Below are 26,270 nucleotides of genomic sequence, written 5' to 3' on the forward strand. Positions count from 1 at the left end.
TCCAGTTGTGCATCAGAAACTACTACTGGTCTTAAAGGGAACGATCAAAGCGTAGACTGTTTTAGACATTACTCCCATGGAGGAAAGTGCGCATGGTGACTGTTGTATTCAATCCCGATGCAATTTCTGTGTTTCATCAACACTCTGATAGTCCACAGATTACAGAATGCCTCCAGATGTGCATCGGAAACTACTACTGGTCTTCCAGGAAACGATCAAAGCGTAGACTGTTTGAGACATTACTCCCATGGAGGAAAGTGCGCATGGTGACTGTTGTATTCAATCCAGATTCAATTTTGGTTTCATCGACACTCTGATAGTCCACAGATTACAGAATGCCTCCAGATGTGCATCAGAAACTACTACTGGTCTTCCAGGGAACGATCAAAGCGTAGACTGTTTGAGACATTACTCCTATGGAGGAAAGTGCGCATGGTGACTGTTGTATTCAATCCCGATGCAATTTCTGTGTTTCATCAACACTCTGATAGTCCACAGATTAAAGAATGGCTCTAGATGTGCATCGGAAACTACTACTGGTCTTCCAGGAAGCGATCAAAGCGTTGACTGTTTGAGACATTACTCCCAATGAGGAAAGTGCGCATGGTGATTGTTGTATTCAATCCCAATGCAATTTCTGTGTTTCATGAACACTCTGATAGTCCACAGATTACCGAATGCGTCGAGATGTGCATCTGTAACTACTACTGGTCTTCCAGGGAACGATCAAAGCGTAGACTCTTTGAGACATTACTCCCATGGAGGAAGGTGCGTATGATGACTGTTGTATTCAATCCCGATGCAATTTCTGTGTTTCATCAACACTCAGATATTCCACAGATTACAGAATGCCTCCAGATGTGCATCGGAAACAACTACTGGTCTTCCAAGGAACGATCAAATCGTAGACCGTTTGAGACATTACTCCCATGGAGGAAAGTGCGCATGGTGACTGTTGTATTCAATCCCGATGCAATTACTGTGTTTCATCAACACTCTGATAGTCCGCAGTTTAAAGAATGGCTCCAGATGTGCATCGGAAACTACTACTGGTCTACCAGGGAACGATCAAAGCGTATACTGTTTGAGACATTACTCCCATGGAGGAAAGTGCGCATGGTGACTGTTGTATTCAATCCCGATGCAATTACTGTGTTTCATCAACACTCTGATAGTCCGCAGTTTAAAGAATGGCTCCAGATGTGCATCGGAAACTACTACTGGTCTTCCAGGGAATGATCAAAGCGTAGACTGTTTGAGACATTACTCCCATGGAGGAAAGTGCGCATGGTGACTGTTGTATTCAATCCCGATGCAATTTCTGTGTTTCATCAACACTATTATAGTCCACAGATTACAGAATGCCTCCAGATGTGCATCGGAAACTACTACTGGTCTTCCAGGAAACGATCAAAGCGTAGACTGTTTGAGACATTACTCCCATGGAGGAAAGTGCGCATGGTGACTGTTGTATTCAATCCAGATTCAATTTTGGTTTCATCGACACTCTGATAGTCCACAGATTACAGAATGCCTCCAGATGTGCATCAGAAACTACTACTGGTCTTCCAGGGAACGATCAAAGCGTAGACTGTTTGAGACATTACTCCCATGGAGGAAAGTGCGCATGGTGACTGTTGTATTCAATCCCGATGCAATTTCTGTGTTTCATCAACACTCTGATAGTCCACAGATTACAGAATGCCTCCAGATGTGCATCGGAAACTACTACTGGTCTTCCAGGAAGCGATCAAAGCGTTGACTGTTTGAGACATTACTCCAAATGAGGAAAGTGCGCATGGTGACTGTTGTATTCAATCCCAATGCAATTTCTGTGTTTCATGAACACTCTGATAGTCCACAGATTACCGAATGCGTCGAGATCTGCATCTGTAACTACTACTGGTCTTCCAGGGAACGATCAAAGCGTAGACTGTTTGAGACATTACTCCCAATGAGGAAAGTGCGCATGGTGACTGTTGTATTCAATCCCAATGCAATTTCTGTGTTTCATGAACACTCTGATAGTCCACAGATTACCGAATGCGTCGAGATGTGCATCTGTAACTACTACTGGTCTTCCAGGAAACGATCAAAGCATCAACTGTTTGAGACGTTACTCCCATGCAGGAAAGTGCGCATGGTGACTGTTGTATTCAATCCCGATGCAAATTCTGTGTTTCATCAACACTCTGATAGTCCACAGATTACAGAATGCCTCCAGATGTGCAACAGAAACTACTACTAGTCTCCCAGGAAACGATCGAAGCGTACACTGTTTGAGACATTACTCCCATAGAGGAAAGTGCGCATGGTGACAGTTGTACTCAATCCCGATGCAATTTTGGTTTCATCAACACAATGATAGTCCACAGATTACAGAATGCTTCCAGATGTGCATCGGAAACTACTGCTGGTCTTCCAGAGAACGATCAAAGCGTAAACTGTTTGAGACATTACAAACATGGAGGAAAGTGCGCATGCAGACTGTTGTATTCAATCCCGATGCAATTTCTGTGTTTCATCAACAATTTGAAGGTCCACAGATTACAGAACGAATCCAGATGTGCATCTGAAACTACTACTGGTCTTCCAGGGAACGATCAAAGCGTAGACTGTTTGAGACATTACTCCCATGGAGGAAAGTGCGCATGGTGACTGTTGTATTCAATCCCGATGCAATTACTGTGTTTAATCAACACACTGATAGTCCGCAGATTAAAGAGTGGCTCCAGATGTGCATCGGAAACTACTACTGGTCTACCAGGGAATGATCAAAGCGTGGACTGTTTGAGACATTAATCCCATGGGGGAAAGTGCGCATGGTGACTGTTGTATTCAATCCCGATGCAATTTTTGTGTTTCATCAACACTCTGATAGTCCACAGATTCCAGAATGCATCCAGATGTGCGTCGGAAACTACTACTGGTCTTCCAGGAACGATCAAAGCGTAGACTGTTTGAGACATTACTCCCATGGAGGAAAGTGCGCATGGTGACTGTTGTATTCAATCCAGATTCAATTTTGGTTTCATCAACACTCTGATAGTCCACACATTACAGAATGCCTCCAGATGTGCATCAGAAACTACTACTGGTCTTAAAGGGAACGATCAAAGCGTAGACTGTTTGAGACATTACTCCCATGGAGGAAAGTGCGCATGGTGACTGTTGTATTCAATCCCGATGCAATTTCTGTGTTTCATCAACACTCTGATAGTCCACAGATTACAGAATGCCTCCAGATGTGCATCGGAAACTACTACTGGTCTTCCAGGAAACGATCAAAGCGTAGACTGTTTGAGACATTACTCCCATGGAGGAAAGTGCGCATGGTGACTGTTGTATTCAATCCAGATTCAATTTTGGTTTCATCGACACTCTGATAGTCCACAGATTACAGAATGCCTCCAGATGTGCATCAGAAACTACTACTGGTCTTCCAGGGAACGATCAAAGCGTAGACTGTTTGAGACATTACTCCTATGGAGGAAAGTGCGCATGGTGACTGTTGTATTCAATCCCGATGCAATTTCTGTGTTTCATCAACACTCTGATAGTCCACAGATTACAGAATGCCTCCAGATGTGCATCGGAAACTACTACTGGTCTTCCAGGAAGCGATCAAAGCGTTGACTGTTTGAGACATTACTCCCAATGAGGAAAGTGCGCATGGTGATTGTTGTATTCAATCCCAATGCAATTTCTGTGTTTCATGAACACTCTGATAGTCCACAGATTACCGAATGCGTCGAGATGTGCATCTGTAACTACTACTGGTCTTCCAGGGAACGATCAAAGCGTAGACTCTTTGAGACATTACTCCCATGGAGGAAGGTGCGTATGATGACTGTTGTATTCAATCCCGATGCAATTTCTGTGTTTCATCAACACTCAGATATTCCACAGATTACAGAATGCCTCCAGATGTGCATCGGAAACAACTACTGGTCTTCCAAGGAACGATCAAATCGTAGACCGTTTGAGACATTACTCCCATGGAGGAAAGTGCGCATGGTGACTGTTGTATTCAATCCCGATGCAATTACTGTGTTTCATCAACACTCTGATAGTCCGCAGTTTAAAGAATGGCTCCAGATGTGCATCGGAAACTACTACTGGTCTACCAGGGAACGATCAAAGCGTATACTGTTTGAGACATTACTCCCATGGAGGAAAGTGCGCATGGTGACTGTTGTATTCAATCCCGATGCAATTTCAGTGTTTCATCAACACTCTGGTAAACCACAGATTACAGAATGCCTCTAGATGTGCATCGTAAACTACTACTGGTCTTCCAGGAAATGATCAAAACGTAGACTGTTTGAGACATTACTCCTATGGAGGAAAGTGCGCATGGTGACTGTTGTATTCAATCCCGATGCAATTTTTGTGTTTCATGAACACACTGATAGTCCACAGATTACCGAATGTCTCCAGATGTGCATCTGTAACTACTACTGGTCTTCCAGGGAACGATCAAAGCGTAGACTGTTTGAAACGTTACTAACATGGAGGAAAGTGCACATGGTGACTGTTGTATTCAATTCAGATGCAATTTCTGTGTTTCATCAACACTTTGAAGGTCTATAGATTACAGAATGCCTCCAGATGTGCATCGGAAACTAATACTGGTCATCCAGGGAACGATCAAAGCGTAGACTGTTTGAGACATTACTCCCATGGAGGAAAGTGCGCATGGTGGCTGTTGTATTCAATCCCGATGCAATTTTGGTTTCATCAACAGTCTGATAGTCCACAGATTACAGAATGCCTCCAGATGTGCATCGGAAACTACTACTGGTCTTCCAGGGAACGATCAAAGCGTAGACTGTTTGAGACATTACTCCCATGGAGGTAAGTGCGCATGGTGACTGTTGTATTCAATCCCGATGCAATTTCTGTGTTTCATCAACACTCTGATAGTCCGCAGATTAAAGAATGGCTCCAGATGTGCATCGGAAACTACTACTGGTCTACCAGGGAACGATCAAAGTGTATACTGTTTGAGACTTTACTCCCATGGAGGAAAGTGCGCATGGTGACTGTTGTATTCAATCCCAATGCAATTTCTGTGTTTCATCAACACTCTGGTAAACCACAGATTACAGAATGCCTCTAGATGTGCATCGGAAACTACTACTGGTCTTCCAGGGAATGATCAAAGCGTAGACTGTTTGAGACATTACTCCCATGGAGGAAAGTGCGCATGGTGACTGTTGTATTCAATCCCGATGCAATTTCTGTGTTTCATCAACACTATTATAGTCCACAGATTACAGAATGCCTCCAGATGTGCATCGGAAACTACTACTGGTCTTCCAGGAAACGATCAAAGCGTAGACTGTTTGAGACATTACTCCCATGGAGGAAAGTGCGCATGGTGACTGTTGTATTCAATCCAGATTCAATTTTGGTTTCATCGACACTCTGATAGTCCACAGATTACAGAATGCCTCCAGATGTGCATCAGAAACTACTACTGGTCTTCCAGGGAACGATCAAAGCGTAGACTGTTTGAGACATTACTCCCATGGAGGAAAGTGCGCATGGTGACTGTTGTATTCAATCCCGATGCAATTTCTGTGTTTCATCAACACTCTGATAGTCCACAGATTACAGAATGCCTCCAGATGTGCATCGGAAACTACTACTGGTCTTCCAGGAAGCGATCAAAGCGTTGACTGTTTGAGACATTACTACCAATGAGGAAAGTGCGCATGGTGACTGTTGTATTCAATCCCAATGCAATTTCTGTGTTTCATGAACACTCTGATAGTCCACAGATTACCGAATGCGTCGAGATGTGCATCTGTAACTACTACTGGTCTTCCAGGGAACGATCAAAGCGTAGACTGTTTGAGACATTACTCCCATGGAGGAAGGTGCGTATGATGACTGTTGTATTCAATCCCGATGCAATTTCTGTGTTTCATCAACACTCAGATATTCCACAGATTACAGAATGCCTCCAGATGTGCATCGGAAACAACTACTGGTCTTCCAAGGAACGATCAAATCGTAGACCGTTTGAGACATTACTCCCATGGAGGAAAGTGCGCATGGTGACTGTTGTATTCAATCCCGATGCAATTACTGTGTTTCATCAACACTCTGATAGTCCGCAGTTTAATGAATGGCTCCAGATGTGCATCGGAAACTACTACTGGTCTACCAGGGAACGATCAAAGCGTATACTGTTTGAGACATTACTCCCATGGAGGAAAGTGCGCATGGTGACTGTTGTATTCAATCCCGATGCAATTTCAGTGTTTCATCAACACTCTAGTAAACCACAGATTACAGAATGCCTCTAGATGTGCATCGTAAACTACTACTGGTCTTCCAGGAAATGATCAAAACGTAGACTGTTTGAGACATTACTCCCATGGAGGAAAGTGCGCATGGTGACTGTTGTATTCAATCCCGATGCAATTTTTGTGTTTCATGAACACACTGATAGTCCACAGATTACCGAATGTCTCCAGATGTGCATCTGTAACTACTACTGTTCTTCCAGGGAACGATCAAAGCGTAGACTGTTTGAAACGTTACTAACATGGAGGAAAGTGCACATGGTGACTGTTGTATTCAATTCAGATGCAATTTCTGTGTTTCATCAACACTTTGAAGGTCTATAGATCACAGAATGCCTCCAGATGTGCATCGGAAACTAATACTGGTCATCCAGGGAACGATCAAAGCGTAGACTGTTTGAGACATTACTCCCATGGAGGAAAGTGCGCATGGTGGCTGTTGTATTCAATCCCGATGCAATTTTGGTTTCATCAACAGTCTGATAGTCCACAGATTACAGAATGCCTCCAGATGTGCATCGGAAACTACTACTGGTCTTCCAGGGAACGATCAAAGCGTAGACTGTTTGAGACATTACTCCCATGGAGGTAAGTGCGCATGGTGACTGTTGTATTCAATCTCGATGCAATTTCTGTGTTTCATCAACACTCTGATAGTCCGCAGATTAAAGAATGGCTCCAGATGTGCATCGGAAACTACTACTGGTCTACCAGGGAACGATCAAAGCGTATACTGTTTGAGACATTACTCCCATGGAGGAAAGTGCGCATGGTGACTGTTGTATTCAATCCCAATGCAATTTCTGTGTTTCATCAACACTCTGGTAAACCACAGATTACAGAATGCCTCTAGATGTGCATCGGAAACTACTACTGGTCTTCCAGGGAATGATCAAAGCGTAGACTGTTTGAGACATTACTCCCATGGAGGAAAGTGCGCATGGTGACTGTTGTATTCAATCCCGATGCAATTTCTGTGTTTCATCAACACTATTATAGTCCACAGATTACAGAATGCCTCCAGATGTGCATCGGAAACTACTACTACTGGTCTTCCTGGGAATGATCAAAGCGTAGACGGTTTGAGACATTACTCCAATGGAGGAAAGTGCGCTTGGTGGCTGTTGTATTCAATCCCGATGCAATTTTGATTTCATCAACAGTCTGATAGTCCGCAGATTACAGAATACCTCCAGATGTGAATCGGAAACTACTACTGGTCTTCCAGGGAACGATCAAAGCGTAAACTGTTTGAGACATTACTCCCATGGAGGAATGTGCGCATGGTGACTGTTGTATCCAATCCAGATGCAATTTCTGTGTTTCATCAATACACTGATAGTCCACAGATTACAGAATGCCTCCAGATGTGCATCGGAAACTACTACTGGTCTTCCAGGGAACGATCAAAGCGTAAACTGTGTGAGACATTACTCTCCTGGAGGTAAGTGCGCATGGTGACTGTTGTATTCAATCCCGATGCAATTTCTGTGTTTCATCAACACTCTGATAGTCCACTGATTACAGAATGCCTCCAGATGTGCAACGGAAACTACTACTGGTCTTCCAGGGAACGATCAAAGCGTAAACTGTTTGAGACTTTGCACTCATGGAGGAAAGTGAACATGCTGACTGTTTTATTCAATTCCGATGCAATTTCTGTGTTTCATCAACAGTCTGATAGTCCGCAGATTACAGAATGCCTCCAGATGTGCATCGAAGACTACTACTGGTCTTCCAGGGAACGATCAAATGGTAGACCGTTTGAGATATTACTCCCATGGAGGAAAGTGCACATGGTGACTGTTGTATTCAATCCCGATGCAATTACTGTGTTTCATCAACACTCTGATAGTCCGCAGATTAAGGAATGGCTCCAGATGTGCATCGGAAACTACTACTGGTCTACCAGGGAACGATCAAAGCGTATACTGTTTGAGACATTACTCCCATGGAGGAAAGTGGGCATGGTGACTGTTGTATTCAATCCCGATGCAATTTCTGTGTTTCATCAACACTCTGGTAAACCACAGATTACAGAATGCCTCTAGATGTGCATCGGAAACTACTACTGGTCTTCCAGGGAATGATCAAAGCGTAGACTGTTTGAGACATTACTCCCATGGAGGAAAGTGCGCATGGTGACTGTTGTATTCAATCCCGATGAAATTTCTGTGTTTCATCAACACTATGATAGTCCACAGATTACAGAATGTCTCCAGATGTGCATCGGAAACTACTACTACTGGTCTTCCAGGGAACGATCAAAGCGTAGACGGTTTGAGACATTACTCCAATGGAGGAAAGTGCGCTTGGTGGCTGTTGTATTCAATCCCGATGCAATTTTGGTTTCATCAACAGTCTGATAGTCCGCAGATTACACAATACCTCCAGATGTGAACCGGAAACTACTACAGGTCTTCCAGGGAACGATCAAAGCGTAAACTGTTTGAGACATTACTCCCATGGAGGAAAGTGCGCATGGTGACTGTTGTATCCAATCCCGATGCAATTTTTGTGTTTCATCAACACTCTGATAGTCCACAGATTACAGAATGCCTCCAGATGTGCATCGGAAACTACTACTGGTCTTCCAGGGAACGATCAAAGCGTAGACTGTTTGAGAAATTACTCCCATGGAGGTAAGTGCGCAAGGTGACTGTTGTATTCAATCCAGATGCAATTTCTGTGTTTCATCAACACTCTGATAGTCCACAGATTACAGAATGCCTCCAGATGTGCATCGGAAACTACTACTGGTCTTCCAGGGAATGATCAAAGCGTAAACTGTGTGAGACATTACTCTCATGGAGGTAAGTGCGCATGGTGACTGTTGTATTCAATCCCGATGCAATTTCTGTGTTTCATCAACACTCTGATAGTCCACAGATTACAGAATGCCTCCAGATGTGCATCGGATACTACTACTGGTCTTCCAGGAAACGATCAAAGCGTAAACTGTTTGAGACGTTACTCCCATGCAGGAAAGTGCGCATGGTGACTGTTGTATTCAATCCCGATGCAAATTCTGTGTTTCATCAACACTCTGATAGTCCACAGATTACAGAATGCCTCCAGATGTGCAACGGAAACTACTACTAGTCTCCCAGGAAACGATCGAAGCGTAGACTGTTTGAGACATTACTCCCATGGAGGAAAGTGCGCATGGTGACTGTTGTATTCAATCCCGATGCAATTTTGGTTTCATCAACAGTCTGATAGTGCGCAGTTTACAGAATGCCTCCAGATGTGCATCGGAAACTACTACTGGTCTTCCAGGAAACGATCAAAGCGTAGACTGTTTGAGACATTACTCCCATGGAGGAAAGTGCGCATGGTGGCTGTTGTATTCAATCCCGATGCAATTTTGTTTTCATCAACAGTCTGATAGTCCGCAGATTACAGAATGCCTCCAGATGTGCATCGGAGACTACTACTGGTCTTCCAGGGAACGATCAAATGGTAGACCGTTTGAGACATTACTCCCATGGAGGAAAGTGCACATGGTGACTGTTCTATTGTATCCCGATGCAATTACTGTGTTTCATCAACACTCTGATAGTCCGCAGATTAAAGAATGGCTCCGGATGTGCATCGGAAACTACTACTGGTCTACCAGGGAACGATCAAAGCGTATACTGTTTGAGACATTACTCCCATGGAGGAAAGTGCGCATGGTGACTGTTGTATTCAATCCCGATGCAATTTCTGTGTTTCATCAACACACTGATAGTCCACAGATTACAGAATGCCTCCAGATGTGCAACGGAAACTGCTACTGGTCTCCCAGGATACGATCAAAGCGTAGACTGTTTGAGACATTACTCCCATGGAGGAAAGTGCGCAAGGTGACTGTTGTATTCAATCCCGATGCAATTTCAGTGTTCCATCAACACTCTGGTAAACCACAGATTACAGAATGCCTCTAGATGTGCATCGGAAACTACTACTGGTCTTCCAGGGAACGATCAAAGCGTAGACGGTTTGAGACATTACTCCAATGGAGGAAAGTGCGCTTGGTGGCTGTTGTATTCAATCCCGATGCAATTTTGGTTTCATCAACAGTCTTATAGTCCGCAGATTGCAGAATACCTCCAGATGTGAATCGGAAACTACTACTGGTCTTCCAGGGAACGATCAAAGCGTAAACTGTTTGAGAAATTTCTTCCATGGAGGAAAGTGCGCATGGTGACTGTTGTATCCAATCCCGATGCAATTTCTGTGTTTCATCAACACTCTGATGGTCCACAGATTACAGAATGCCTCCAGATGTGCATCGGAAACTACTACTGGTCTTCCAGGGAACGATCAAAGCGTAGACTGTTTGAGACATTACTCCCATGGAGGTAAGTGCGCATGGTGACTGTTGTATTCAATCCCGATGCAATTTCTGTGTTTCATCAACACTCTGATAGTCCACGGATTACAGACTGCCTCCAGATGTGCATCGGAAACTACTACTGGTCTTCCAGGGAACGATCAAAGCGTAAACTGTGTGAGACATTACTCTCATGGAGGTAAGTGCGCATGGTGACTGTTGTATTCAATCCCGATGCAATTTCTGTGTTTCATCAACACTCTGATAGTCCACAGATTACAGAATGCCTCCAGATGTGCATCGGATACTACTACTGGTCTTCCAGGAAACGATCAAAGCGTAAACTGTTTGAGACGTTACTCCCATGCAGGAAAGTGCGCATGGTGACTGTTGTATTCAATCCCGATGCAACTTCTGTGTTTCATCAACACTCTGATAGTCCACAGATTACAGAATGCCTCCAGATGTGCAACGGAAACTACTACTAGTCTCCCAGGAAACGATCGATGCGTAGACTGTTTGAGACATTACTCCCATGGAGGAAAGTGCGCAAGGTGACTGTTGTATTCAATCCCGATGCAATTTCTCTGTTTCATCAACACTCTGATAGTCCACAGATTACCGAATGCGTCCAGATGTGCAAAGGTAACTACTGCTGGTCTTCCAGGGAACGATCAAAGCGTAGACGGTTTGAGACATTACTCCCACGGAGAAAAGTGCGCATGCTGACTGTTGTATTCAATCCCGATGCAATTTTGGTTTCATCAACAGTCTGATAGTGCGCAGTTTACAGAATGCCTCCAGATGTGCATCGGAAACTACTACTGGTCTTCCAGGAAACGATCAAAGCGTAGACTGTTTTGACATTACTCCTATGGAGGTAAGTGCGCATCGTGACTGTTGTATTATATCCCGATGCAATTTTGTTTTCATCAACAGTCTGATAGTCCGCAGATTACAGAATGCCTCCAGATGTGCATCGGAGTCTACTACTGGTCTTCCAGGGAACGATCAAATGGTAGACCGTTTGAGACATTACTCCCATGGAGGAAAGTGCACATGGTGACTGTTGTATTGTATCCCGATGCTATTACTGTGTTTCATCAACACTCTGATAGTCCGCAGATTACAGAATGCCTCCAGATGTGCATCGGAAACTACTACTGGTCTACCAGGGAACGATCAAAGCGTATACTGTTTGAGACATTACTCCCATGGAGGAAAGTGCGCATGGTGACTGTTGTATTCAATCCCGATGCAATTTCTGTGTTTCATCAACACACTGATAGTCCACAGATTACAGAATGCCTCTAGATGTGCAACGGAAACTGCTACTGGTCTCCCAGGATACGATCAAAGCGTAGACTGTTTGAGACATTACTCCCATGGAGGAAAGTGCGCAAGGTGACTGTTGTATTCAATCCCGATGCAATTTCAGTGTTTCATCAACACTCTGGTAAACCACAGATTACAGAATGCCTCTAGATGTGCATCGGAAACTACTACTGGTCATCCAGGGAACGATCAAAGCGTAGACGGTTTGAGACATTACTCCAATGGAGGAAAGTGCGCTTGGTGGCTGTTGTATTCAATCCCGATGCAATTTTGGTTTCATCAACAGTCTTATAGTCCGCAGATTACAGAATACCTCCAGATGTGTATTGGAAACTACTACTGGTCTTCCAGGGAACGATCAAAGCGTAAACTGTTTGAGACATTTCTCCCATGGAGGAAAGTGCGCATGGTGACTGTTGTATTCAATCCCGATGCAATTTTTGTGTTTCATGAACACACTGATAGTCCACAGATTACCGAATGTCTCCAGATGTGCATCTGTAACTACTACTGGTCTTCCAGGGAACGATCAAAGCGTAGACTGTTTGAAACGTTACTAACATGGAGGAAAGTGCACATGGTGACTGTTGTATTCAATTCAGATGCAATTTCTGTGTTTCATCAACACTTTGAAGGTCTATAGATTACAGAATGCCTCCAGATGTGCATCGGAAACTAATACTGGTCATCCAGGGAACGATCAAAGCGTAGACTGTTTGAGACATTACTCCCATGGAGGAAAGTGCGCATGGTGGCTGTTGTATTCAATCCCGATGCAATTTTGGTTTCATCAACAGTCTGATAGTCCACAGATTACAGAATGCCTCCAGATGTGCATCGGAAACTACTACTGGTCTTCCAGGGAACGATCAAAGCGTAGACTGTTTGAGACATTACTCCCATGGAGGTAAGTGCGCCTGGTGACTGTTGTATTCAATCCCGATGCAATTTCTGTGTTTCATCAACACTCTGATAGTCCGCAGATTAAAGAATGGCTCCAGATGTGCATCGGAAACTACTACTGGTCTACCAGGGAACGATCAAAGTGTATACTGTTTGAGACTTTACTCCCATGGAGGAAAGTGCGCATGGTGACTGTTGTATTCAATCCCAATGCAATTTCTGTGTTTCATCAACACTCTGGTAAACCACAGATTACAGAATGGCTCTAGATGTGCATCGGAAACTACTACTGGTCTTCCAGGGAATGATCAAAGCGTAGACTGTTTGAGACATTACTCCCATGGAGGAAAGTGCGCATGGTGACTGTTGTATTCAATCCAGATTCAATTTTGGTTTCATCGACACTCTGATAGTCCACAGATTACAGAATGCCTCCAGATGTGCATCAGAAACTACTACTGGTCTTCCAGGGAACGATCAAAGCGTAGACTGTTTGAGACATTACTCCCATGGAGGAAAGTGCGCATGGTGACTGTTGTATTCAATCCCGATGCAATTTCTGTGTTTCATCAACACTCTGATAGTCCACAGATTACAGAATGCCTCCAGATGTGCATCGGTAACTACTACTGGTCTTCCAGGAAGCGATCAAAGCGTTGACTGTTTGAGACATTACTACCAATGAGGAAAGTGCGCATGGTGACTGTTGTATTCAATCCCAATGCAATTTCTGTGTTTCATGAACACTCTGATAGTCCACAGATTACCGAATGCGTCGAGATGTGCATCTGTAACTACTACTGGTCTTCCAGGGAACGATCAAAGCGTAGACTGTTTGAGACATTACTCCCATGGAGGAAGGTGCGTATGATGACTGTTGTATTCAATCCCGATGCAATTTCTGTGTTTCATCAACACTCAGATATTCCACAGATTACAGAATGCCTCCAGATGTGCATCGGAAACAACTACTGGTCTTCCAAGGAACGATCAAATCGTAGACCGTTTGAGACATTACTCCCATGGAGGAAAGTGCGCATGGTGACTGTTGTATTCAATCCCGATGCAATTACTGTGTTTCATCAACACTCTGATAGTCCGCAGTTTAATGAATGGCTCCAGATGTGCATCGGAAACTACTACTGGTCTACCAGGGAACGATCAAAGCGTATACTGTTTGAGACATTACTCCCATGGAGGAAAGTGCGCATGGTGACTGTTGTATTCAATCCCGATGCAATTTCAGTGTTTCATCAACACTCTAGTAAACCACAGATTACAGAATGCCTCTAGATGTGCATCGTAAACTACTACTGGTCTTCCAGGAAATGATCAAAACGTAGACTGTTTGAGACATTACTCCCATGGAGGAAAGTGCGCATGGTGACTGTTGTACTCAATCCCGATGCAATTTTTGTGTTTCATGAACACACTGATAGTCCACAGATTACCGAATGTCTCCAGATGTGCATCTGTAACTACTACTGGTCTTCCAGGGAACGATCAAAGCGTAGACTGTTTGAAACGTTACTAACATGGAGGAAAGTGCACATGGTGACTGTTGTATTCAATTCAGATGCAATTTCTGTGTTTCATCAACACTTTGAAGGTCTATAGATTACAGAATGCCTCCAGATGTGCATCGGAAACTAATACTGGTCATCCAGGGAACGATCAAAGCGTAGACTGTTTGAGACATTACTCCCATGGAGGAAAGTGCGCATGGTGGCTGTTGTATTCAATCCCGATGCAATTTTGGTTTCATCAACAGTCTGATAGTCCACAGATTACAGAATGCCTCCAGATGTGCATCGGAAACTACTACTGGTCTTCCAGGGAACGATCAAAGCGTAGACTGTTTGAGACATTACTCCCATGGAGGTAAGTGCGCATGGTGACTGTTGTATTCAATCCCGATGCAATATCTGTGTTTCATCAACACTCTGATAGTCCGCAGATTAAAGAATGGCTCCAGATGTGCATCGGAAACTACTACTGGTCTACCAGGGAACGATCAAAGCGTATACTGTTTGAGACATTACTCCCATGGAGGAAAGTGCGCATGGTGACTGTTGTATTCAATCCCAATGCAATTTCTGTGTTTCATCAACACTCTGGTAAACCACAGATTACAGAATGCCTCTAGATGTGCATCGGAAACTACTACTGGTCTTCCAGGGAATGATCAAAGCGTAGACTGTTTGAGACATTACTCCCATGGAGGAAAGTGCGCATGGTGACTGTTGTATTCAATCCCGATGCAATTTCTGTGTTTCATCAACACTATTATAGTCCACAGATTACAGAATGCCTCCAGATGTGCATCGGAAACTACTACTACTGGTCTTCCTGGGAATGATCAAAGCGTAGACGGTTTGAGACATTACTCCAATGGAGGAAAGTGCGCTTGGTGGCTGTTGTATTCAATCCCGATGCAATTTTGATTTCATCAACAGTCTGATAGTCCGCAGATTACAGAATACCTCCAGATGTGAATCGGAAACTACTACTGGTCTTCCAGGGAACGATCAAAGCGTAAACTGTTTGAGACATTACTCCCATGGAGGAATGTGCGCATGGTGACTGTTGTATCCAATCCAGATGCAATTTCTGTGTTTCATCAAGACACTGATAGTCCACAGATTACAGAATGCCTCCAGATGTGCATCGGAAACTACTACTGGTCTTCCAGGGAACGATCAAAGCGTAAACTGTGTGAGACATTACTCTCCTGGAGGTAAGTGCGCATGGTGACTGTTGTATTCAATCCCGATGCAATTTCTGTGTTTCATCAACACTCTGATAGTCCACTGATTACAGAATGCCTCCAGATGTGCAACGGAAACTACTACTGGTCTTCCAGGGAACGATCAAAGCGTAAACTGTTTGAGACTTTGCACTCATGGAGGAAAGTGAACATGCTGACTGTTTTATTCAATTCCGATGCAATTTCTGTGTTTCATCAACAGTCTGATAGTCCGCAGATTACAGAATGCCTCCAGATGTGCATCGAAGACTACTACTGGTCTTCCAGGGAACGATCAAATGGTAGACCGTTTGAGATATTACTCCCATGGAGGAAAGTGCACATGGTGACTGTTGTATTCAATCCCGATGCAATTACTGTGTTTCATCAACACTCTGATAGTCCGCAGATTAAGGAATGGCTCCAGATGTGCATCGGAAACTACTACTGGTCTACCAGGGAACGATCAAAGCGTATACTGTTTGAGACATTACTCCCATGGAGGAAAGTGGGCATGGTGACTGTTGTATTCAATCCCGATGCAATATCTGTGTTTCATCAACACTCTGGTAAACCACAGATTACAGAATGCCTCTAGATGTGCATCGGAAACTACTACTGGTCTTCCAGGGAATGATCAAAGCGTAGACTGTTTGAGACATTACTCCCATGGAGGAAAGTGCGCATGGTGACTGTTGTATTCAATCCCGATGAAATTTCTGTGTTTCATCAACACTATGATAGTCCACAGATTACAGAATGTCTCCAGATGTGCATCGGAAACTACTACTACTGGTCTTCCTGGGAACGATCAAAGCGTAGACGGTTTGAGACATTACTCCAATGGAGGAAAGTGCGCTTGGTGGCTGTTGTATTCAATCCCGATGCAATTTTGGTTTCATCAACAGTCTGATAGTCCGCAGATTACACAATACCTCCAGATGTGAACCGGAAACTACTACAGGTCTTCCAGGGAACGATCAAAGCGTAAACTGTTTGAGACATTACTCCCATGGAGGAAAGTGCGCATGGTGACTGTTGTATCCAATCCCGATGCAATTTTTGTGTTTCATCAACACTCTGATAGTCCACAGATTACAGAATGCCTCCAGATGTGCATCGGAAACTACTACTGGTCTTCCAGGGAACGATCAAAGCGTAGACTGTTTGAGAAATTACTCCCATGGAGGTAAGTGCGCAAGGTGACTGTTGTATTCAATCCAGATGCAATTTCTGTGTTTCATCAACACTCTGATAGTCCACAGATTACAGAATGCCTCCAGATGTGCATCGGAAACTACTACTGGTCTTCCAGGGAATGATCAAAGCGTAAACTGTGTGAGACATTACTCTCATGGAGGTAAGTGCGCATGGTGACTGTTGTATTCAATCCCGATGCAATTTCTGTGTTTCATCAACACTCTGATGGTCCACAGATTACAGAATGCCTCCAGATGTGCATCGGATACTACTACTGGTCTTCCAGGAAACGATCAAAGCGTAAACTGTTTGAGACGTTACTCCCATGCAGGAAAGTGCGCATGGTGACTGTTGTATTCAATCCCGATGCAAATTCTGTGTTTCATCAACACTCTGATAGTCCACAGATTACAGAATGCCTCCAGATGTGCAACGGAAACTACTACTAGTCTCCCAGGAAACGATCGAAGCGTAGACTGTTTGAGACATTACTCCCATGGAGGAAAGTGCGCATGGTGACTGTTGTATTCAATCCCGATGCAATTTTGGTTTCATCAACAGTCTGATAGTGCGCAGTTTACAGAATGCCTCCAGATGTGCATCGGAAACTACTACTGGTCTTCCAGGAAACGATCAAAGCGTAGACTGTTTGAGACATTACTCCCATGGAGGAAAGTGCGCATGGTGGCTGTTGTATTCAATCCCGATGCAATTTTGTTTTCATCAACAGTCTGATAGTCCGCAGATTACAGAATGCCTCCAGATGTGCATCGGAGACTACTACTGGTCTTCCAGGGAACGATCAAATGGTAGACCGTTTGAGACATTACTCCCATGGAGGAAAGTGCACATGGTGACTGTTGTATTGTATCCCGATGCAATTACTGTGTTTCATCAACACTCTGATAGTCCGCAGATTAAAGAATGGCTCCGGATGTGCATCGGAAACTACTACTGGTCTACCAGGGAACGATCAAAGCGTATACTGTTTGAGACATTACTCCCATGGAGGAAAGTGCGCATGGTGACTGTTGTATTCAATCCCGATGCAATTTCTGTGTTTCATCAACACACTGATAGTCCACAGATTACAGAATGCCTCCAGATGTGCAACGGAAACTGCTACTGGTCTCCCAGGATACGATCAAAGCGTAGACTGTTTGAGACATTACTCCCATGGAGGAAAGTGCGCAAGGTGACTGTTGTATTCAATCCCGATGCAATTTCAGTGTTCCATCAACACTCTGGTAAACCACAGATTACAGAATGCCTCTAGATGTGCATCGGAAACTACTACTGGTCTTCCAGGGAACGATCAAAGCGTAGACGGTTTGAGACATTACTCCAATGGAGGAAAGTGCGCTTGGTGGCTGTTGTATTCAATCCCGATGCAATTTTGGTTTCATCAACAGTCTTATAGTCCGCAGATTGCAGAATACCTCCAGATGTGAATCGGAAACTACTACTGGTCTTCCAGGGAACGATCAAAGCGTAAACTGTTTGAGAAATTTCTTCCATGGAGGAAAGTGCGCATGGTGACTGTTGTATCCAATCCCGATGCAATTTCTGTGTTTCATCAACACACTGATAGTCCACAGATTACAGAATGCCTCCAGATGTGCAACGGAAACTGCTACTGGTCTCCCAGGATACGATCAAAGCGTAGACTGTTTGAGACATTACTCCCATGGAGGAAAGTGCGCAAGGTGACTGTTGTATTCAATCCCGATGCAATTTCAGTGTTCCATCAACACTCTGGTAAACCACAGATTACAGAATGCCTCTAGATGTGCATCGGAAACTACTACTGGTCTTCCAGGGAACGATCAAAGCGTAGACGGTTTGAGACATTACTCCAATGGAGGAAAGTGCGCTTGGTGGCTGTTGTATTCAATCCCGATGCAATTTTGGTTTCATCAACAGTCTTATAGTCCGCAGATTGCAGAATACCTCCAGATGTGAATCGGAAACTACTACTGGTCTTCCAGGGAACGATCAAAGCGTAAACTGTTTGAGAAATTTCTTCCATGGAGGAAAGTGCGCATGGTGACTGTTGTATCCAATCCCGATGCAATTTCTGTGTTTCATCAACACTCTGATGGTCCACAGATTACAGAATGCCTCCAGATGTGCATCGGAAACTACTACTGGTCTTCCAGGGAACGATCAAAGCGTAGACTGTTTGAGACATTACTCCCATGGAGGTAAGTGCGCATGGTGACTGTTGTATTCAATCCCGATGCAATTTCTGTGTTTCATCAACACTCTGATAGTCCACGGATTACAGACTGCCTCCAGATGTGCATCGGAAACTACTACTGGTCTTCCAGGGAACGATCAAAGCGTAAACTGTGTGAGACATTACTCTCATGGAGGTAAGTGCGCATGGTGACTGTTGTATTCAATCCCGATGCAACTTCTGTGTTTCATCAACACTCTGATAGTCCACAGATTACAGAATGCCTCCAGATGTGCAACGGAAACTACTACTAGTCTCCCAGGAAACGATCGAAGCGTAGACTGTTTGAGACATTACTCCCATGGAGGAAAGTGCGCAAGGTGACTGTTGTATTCAATCCCGATGCAATTTCTCTGTTTCATCAACACTCTGATAGTCCACAGATTACCGAATGCGTCCAGATGTGCAAAGGTAACTACTGCTGGTCTTCCAGGGAACGATCAAAGCGTAGACGGTTTGAGACATTACTCCCACGGAGAAAAGTGCGCATGGTGACTGTTGTATTCAATCCCAATGCAATTTTGGTTTCATCAACAGTCTGATAGTGCGCAGTTTACAGAATGCCTCCAGATGTGCATCGGAAACTACTACTGGTCTTCCAGGAAACGATCAAAGCATAGACTGTTTTGACATTACTCCTATGGAGGTAAGTGCGCATCGTGACTGTTGTATTATATCCCGATGCAATTTTGTTTTCATCAACAGTCTGATAGTCCGCAGATTACAGAATGACTCCAGATGTGCATCGGAGTCTACTACTGGTCTTCCAGGGAACGATCAAATGGTAGACCGTTTGAGACATTACTCCCATGGAGGAAAGTGCACATGGTGACTGTTGTATTGTATCCCGATGCTATTACTGTGTTTCATCAACACTCTGATAGTCCGCAGATTACAGAATGCCTCCAGATGTGCATCGGAAACTACTACTGGTCTACCAGGGAACGATCAAAGCGTATACTGTTTGAGACATTACTCCCATGGAGGAAAGTGCGCATGGTGACTGTTGTATTCAATCCCGATGCAATTTCTGTGTTTCATCAACACACTGATAGTCCACAGATTACAGAATGCCTCCAGATGTGCAACGGAAACTGCTACTGGTCTCCCAGGATACGATCAACGCGTAGACTGTTTGAGACATTACTCCCATGGAGGAAAGTGCGCATGGTGACTGTTGTATCTAATCCCGATGCAATTTCTGTGTTTCATCAACACTCTGATAGTCCACAGATTACAGAATGCCTCCAGATGTGCATCGGAAACTACTACTGGTCTTCCAGGGAATGATCAAAGCGTAGACTGTTTGAGACATTACTCCAATGGAGGAAAGTGCGCTTGGTGGCTGTTGTATTCAATCCCGATGCAATTTTGGTTTCATCAACAGTCTTATAGTCCGCAGATTACAGAATACCTCCAGATGTGTATCGGAAACTACTACTGGTCTTCCAGGGAACGATCAAAGCGTAAACTGTTTGAGACATTTCTCCCATGGAGGAAAGTGCGCATGGTGACTGTTGTATCTAATCCCGATGCAATTTCTGTGTTTCATCAACACTCTGATAGTCCACAGATTACAGAATGCCTCCAGATGTGCATCGGAAACTACTACTGGTCTTCCAGGGAATGATCAAAGCGTAGACTGTTTGAGACATTACTCCCATGGAGGTAAGTGCGCATGGTGACTGTTGTATTCAATCCCGATGCAATTTCTGTGTTTCATCAACACTCTGATAGTCCACAGATTACAGAATGCCTCCAGATGTGCATCGGAAACTACTACTGGTCTTCCAGGGAACGATCAAAGCGTAAACTGTGTGAGACATTACTCTCATGGAGGTAAGTGCGCATGGTGACTGTAGTATTCAATCCCGATGCAATTTCTGTGTTTCATCAACACTCTGATAGTCCACAGATTACAGAATGCCTCCAGATGTGCATCGGAAACTACTACTGGTCTTCCAGGGAATGATCAAAGCGTAGACTGTTTGAGACATTACTCCCATGGAGGTAAGTGCGCATGGTGACTGTTGTATTCAATCCCGATGCAATTTCTGTGTTTCATCAACACTCTGATAGTCCACAGATTACAGAATGCCTCCAGATGTGCATCGGAAACTACTACTGGTCTTCCAGGGAACGATCAAAGCGTAAACTGTGTGAGACATTACTCTCATGGAGGTAAGTGCGCATGGTGACTGTAGTATTCAATCCCGATGCAACTTCTGTGTTTCATCAACACTCTGATAGTCCACAGATTACAGAATGCCTCCAGATGTGCAACGGAAACTACTACTAGTCTCCCAGGAAACGATCGAAGCGTAGACTGTTTGAGACATTACTCCCATGGAGGAAAGTGCGCAAGGTGACTGTTGTATTCAATCCCGATGCAATTTCTCTGTTTCATCAACACTCTGATAGTCCACAGATTACCGAATGCGTCCAGATGTGCAAAGGTAACTACTGCTGGTCTTCCAGGGAACTATCAAAGCGTAGACGGTTTGAGACATTACTCACACGGAGAAAAGTGCGCATGGTGACTGTTGTATTCAATCCCGATGCAATTTTGGTTTCATCAACAGTCTGATAGTGCGCAGTTTACAGAATGCCTCCAGATGTGCATCGGAAACTACTACTGCTCTTCCAGGAAACGATCAAAGCGTAGACTGTTTGAGACATTACTCCTATGGAGGTAAGTGCGCATCGTGACTGTTGTATTATATCCCGATGCAATTTCTGTGTTTCATCAACACTCTGATAGTCCACAGATTACAGAATGCTTCCAGATTTGCATCGGAAACTACTACTGGCCTTCCAGGGAACGATCAAAGCGTAAACCGTTTGTGACATTACTCCCGAGGAGGAAAGTGCCCATGGTGACTCTTGTATCCAACCCCGAAGCAATTTCTATGTTTCGCGACACTCTGATAGTCAAAGGATTACAGAATGGCTCCAGATGTATATCGGAAGCCACTACTGGTCTTCCTGGGAACAATCAAACGTACACAGTTTGAGACATTACTCCCATGGAGCAAAGTGCGCAATGGTGACAGTTGTATTCAATCCCGATGCAATTTTGGTTTCATCAACACTCTGATAATCTACAGATTACAGAATGATTCCAGATGTGCATTGGAAACTACTACTGGTCTTCCAGGGAACGATCAAAGCGTTAACAGTTTGAGACTTTGCACCCATGGAGGAAAGTGAACATGCTGACTGTTTATTCAATCCCGATGCAATTTCTGTGTTTCATCAACACTTTGAAAGTCCACAGATCACAGAATGCCTCCAGATGTGCATCGGAAACTACTACTGGTTTACCCGGGAACGATCAAAGCGTAGACTGTTAGAGACATTACTCCCATGGAGGAAAGTGCGCATGGTGACTGTTGTATTCAATCCCGATGCAATTTCTGTGTTTCATCAACACTATGATAGTAAACAGATTACAGAATGCCTCCAGATGTGCATCGGAAACAACTACTACTGGTCTTCCAGGGAACGATCAAAGCGTAGACGGTTTGAGACATTACTCCAATGGAGGTAAGTGCGCATCGTGGCTGTTGTATTCAATCCCGATGCAATTTTGGTCTCATCAACAGTCTGACAGTCCGCAGATAACAGAATACCTCCAGATGTGAATCGGAAACTACTACTGGTCTTCCAGGGAACGATCAAAGCGTAAACTGTTTGAGACATTACTCCCATGGAGGAAAGTGCGCATGGAGACTGTTGTATCCAATCCCGATGCAATTTCTGTGTTTCATCAACACTCTGATAGTCCACGGATTACAGAATGCCTCCAGATGTGCATCGGAAACTACTACTGGTCTTCCAGGGAACGATCAAAGCGTAGACTGTTTGAGACATTACTCCCATGGAGGTCAGTGCGCATGGTGACTGTTGTATTCAATCCCGATGCAATTTCTGTGTTTCATCAACACTCTGATAGTCCACGGATTACAGAATGCCTCCAGATGTGCATCGGAAACTACTATGGTCTTCCAGGGAACGATCAAAGCGTAAACTGTGTGAGACATTACTCTCATGGAGGGAAGTGCGCATGGTGACTATTGTATTCAATATCGATGCAATTTCTGTGTTTCATCAACACTCTGATAGTCCACAGATTACAGAATGCCTCCAGATGTGCATCGGATACTACTACTGGTCTTCCAGGAAACGATCAAAGCGTAAACTGTATGAGACGTTACTCCCATGCAGGAAAGTGCGCATGGTGACTGTTGTATTCAATCCCGATGCAAATTCTGTGTTTCATCAACACTCTGATAGTCCACAGATTACAGAATGCCTCCAGATGTGCAACGGTAACTACTACTGGTCTTCCAGGGAACGATCAAAGCGTAAACTGTTTGAGACATTACACCCATGGAGGTAAGTGCACATGGTGACTGTCGTATTCAATCCCGATGCCATTTCTGTGATTCATCAACACTCTGATAGTCCACAGATTCCAGCATGCCTCCAGATGTGCAATGGAAACTACTACTGGTCTTCCAGGGAACGATCAAAGCGTAGACGGTTTGAGACATTACTCCCATGGAGGAAAGTGCTCATGGTGACTGTGGAACTCAATCCCGATGCAATTTTGGTTTCATCAACAGTCTGATAGTCCGCAATTTACAGAATGTCTCCAGATGTGCATCGGAAACTACTACTGGTCTTCCAGGAAACGATCAAAGCGTAGACGGTTTGAGACATTACTCCTATGGAGGTAAGTGCGCATCGTGACTGTTGTATTATATGCCGATGCAATTTCTGTGTTTCATCAACACTCTGGTAGTCCACAGATTACAGAATGCCTCCAGATGTGCATCGGATACTACTACTGGTCTTCCAGGAAACGATCAAAGCTTAACTGTTTGAGACATTACTGCTATGGAGGAAAGTGCGCATGGTGACTGTTGTATTCAATCCCGATGCAATTTCTGTGTTTCATCAACACACTGATAGTCCACAGATTACAGAATGCCTCCAGATGAGCAACGGAAACTGCTACTGGTCTCCCAGGATACGATCAAAGCGTAGACTGTTTGAGACATTACTCTCATGGAGGAAAGTGCGCAAGGTGACTGTTGTATTCAATCCCGATGCAATTTCAGTGTTTCATCAACACTCTGGTAAACCACAGATTACAGAATGCCTCTAGATGTGCATCGGAAACTACTACTGGTCTTCCAGGGAATGATCAAAGCGTAGACTGTTTGAGACATTACTCCCATGGAGGAAAGTGCGCATGGTGACTGTTGTATTCAATCCCGATGCGATTTCTGTGTTTCATCAACACTTTGAAGGTCCACAGATTACAGAATGCCTCCAGATGTGCATCGGAAACTACTACTGGTCTACCCGGGAACGATCAAAGCGTAGACTGTTTGAGACATTACTCCCATGGAGGAAAGTGCGCATGGTGACTGTTGTATTCAATCCCGATGCAATTTTGCTTTCATCAACACTCTGATAGTCCACAGATTACCGAATGCGTCCAGATGTGCAAAGGTAACTACTGCTGGTCTTCCAGGGAACGATCAAAGCGTAGACGGTTTGAGACATTACTCCCATGGAGAAAAGTGCGCATGGTGACTGTTGTATTCAATCCCGATGCAATTTTGGTTTCATCAACAGTCTGATAGTGCGCAGTTTACAGAATGCCTCCAGATGTGCATCGGAAACTACTACTGGTCTTCCAGGAAACGATCAAAGCGTAGACTGTTTTGACATTACTCCTATGGAGGTAAGTGCGCATCGTGACTGTTGTATTATATCCCGATGCAATTTTGTTTTCATCAACAGTCTGATAGTCCGCAGATTACAGAATGCCTCCAGATGTGCATCGGAGTCTACTACTGGTCTTCCAGGGAACGATCAAATGGTAGACCGTTTGAGACATTACTCCCATGGAGGAAAGTGCACATGGTGACTGTTGTATTGTATCCCGATGCAATTACTGTGTTTCATCAACACTCTGATAGTCCGCAGATTACAGAATGCCTCCAGATGTGCATCGGAAACTACTACTGGTCTACCAGGGAACGATCAAAGCGTATACTGTTTGAGACATTACTCCCATGGAGGAAAGTGCGCATGGTGACTGTTGTATTCAATCCCGATGCAATTTCTGTGTTTCATCAACACACTGATAGTCCACAGATTACAGAATGCCTCCAGATGTGCAACGGAAACTGCTACTGGTCTCCCAGGATACGATCAAAGCGTAGACTGTTTGAGACATTACTCCCATGGAGGAAAGTGCGCAAGGTGACTGTTGTATTCAATCCCGATGCAATTTCAGTGTTTCATCAACACTCTGGTAAACCACAGATTACAGAATGCCTCTAGATGTACATCGGAAACTACTACTGGTCATCCAGGGAACGATCAAAGCGTAGACGGTTTGAGACATTACTCCAATGGAGGAAAGTGCGCTTGGTGGCTGTTGTATTCAATCCCGATGCACTTTTGGTTTCATCAACAGTCTTATAGTCCGCAGATTACACAATACCTCCAGATGTGTATCGGAAACTACTACTGGTCTTCCAGGGAACGATCAAAGCGTAAACTGTTTGAGACATTTCTCCCATGGAGGAAAGTGCGCATGGTGACTGTTGTATCTAATCCCGATGCAATTTCTGTGTTTCATCAACACTCTGATAGTCCACAGATTACAGAATGCCTCCAGATGTGCATCGGAAACTACTACTGGTCTTCCAGGGAATGATCAAAGCGTAGACTGTTTGAGACATTACTCCCATGGAGGAAAGTGCGCATGGTGACTGTTGTATTCAATCCCGATGCGATTTCTGTGTTTCATCAACACTTTGAAGGTCCACAGATTACAGAATGCCTCCAGATGTGCATCGGAAACTACTACTGGTCTACCCGGGAACGATCAAAGCGTAGACTGTTTGAGACATTACTCCCATGGAGGAAAGTGCGCATGGTGACTGTTGTATTCAATCCCGATGCAATTTTGCTTTCATCAACACTCTGATAGTCCACAGATTACCGAATGCGTCCAGATGTGCAAAGGTAACTACTGCTGGTCTTCCAGGGAACGATCAAAGCGTAGACGGTTTGAGACATTACTCCCACGGAGAAAAGTGCGCATGGTGACTGTTGTATTCAATCCCGATGCAATTTTGGTTTCATCAACAGTCTGATAGTGCGCAGTTTACAGAATGCCTCCAG

This window comes from Schistocerca gregaria, unplaced genomic scaffold (assembly GCF_023897955.1).
Source record: "Schistocerca gregaria isolate iqSchGreg1 unplaced genomic scaffold, iqSchGreg1.2 ptg000131l, whole genome shotgun sequence".
NCBI classification, from domain to species: Eukaryota; Metazoa; Arthropoda; class Insecta; order Orthoptera; family Acrididae; genus Schistocerca; species Schistocerca gregaria.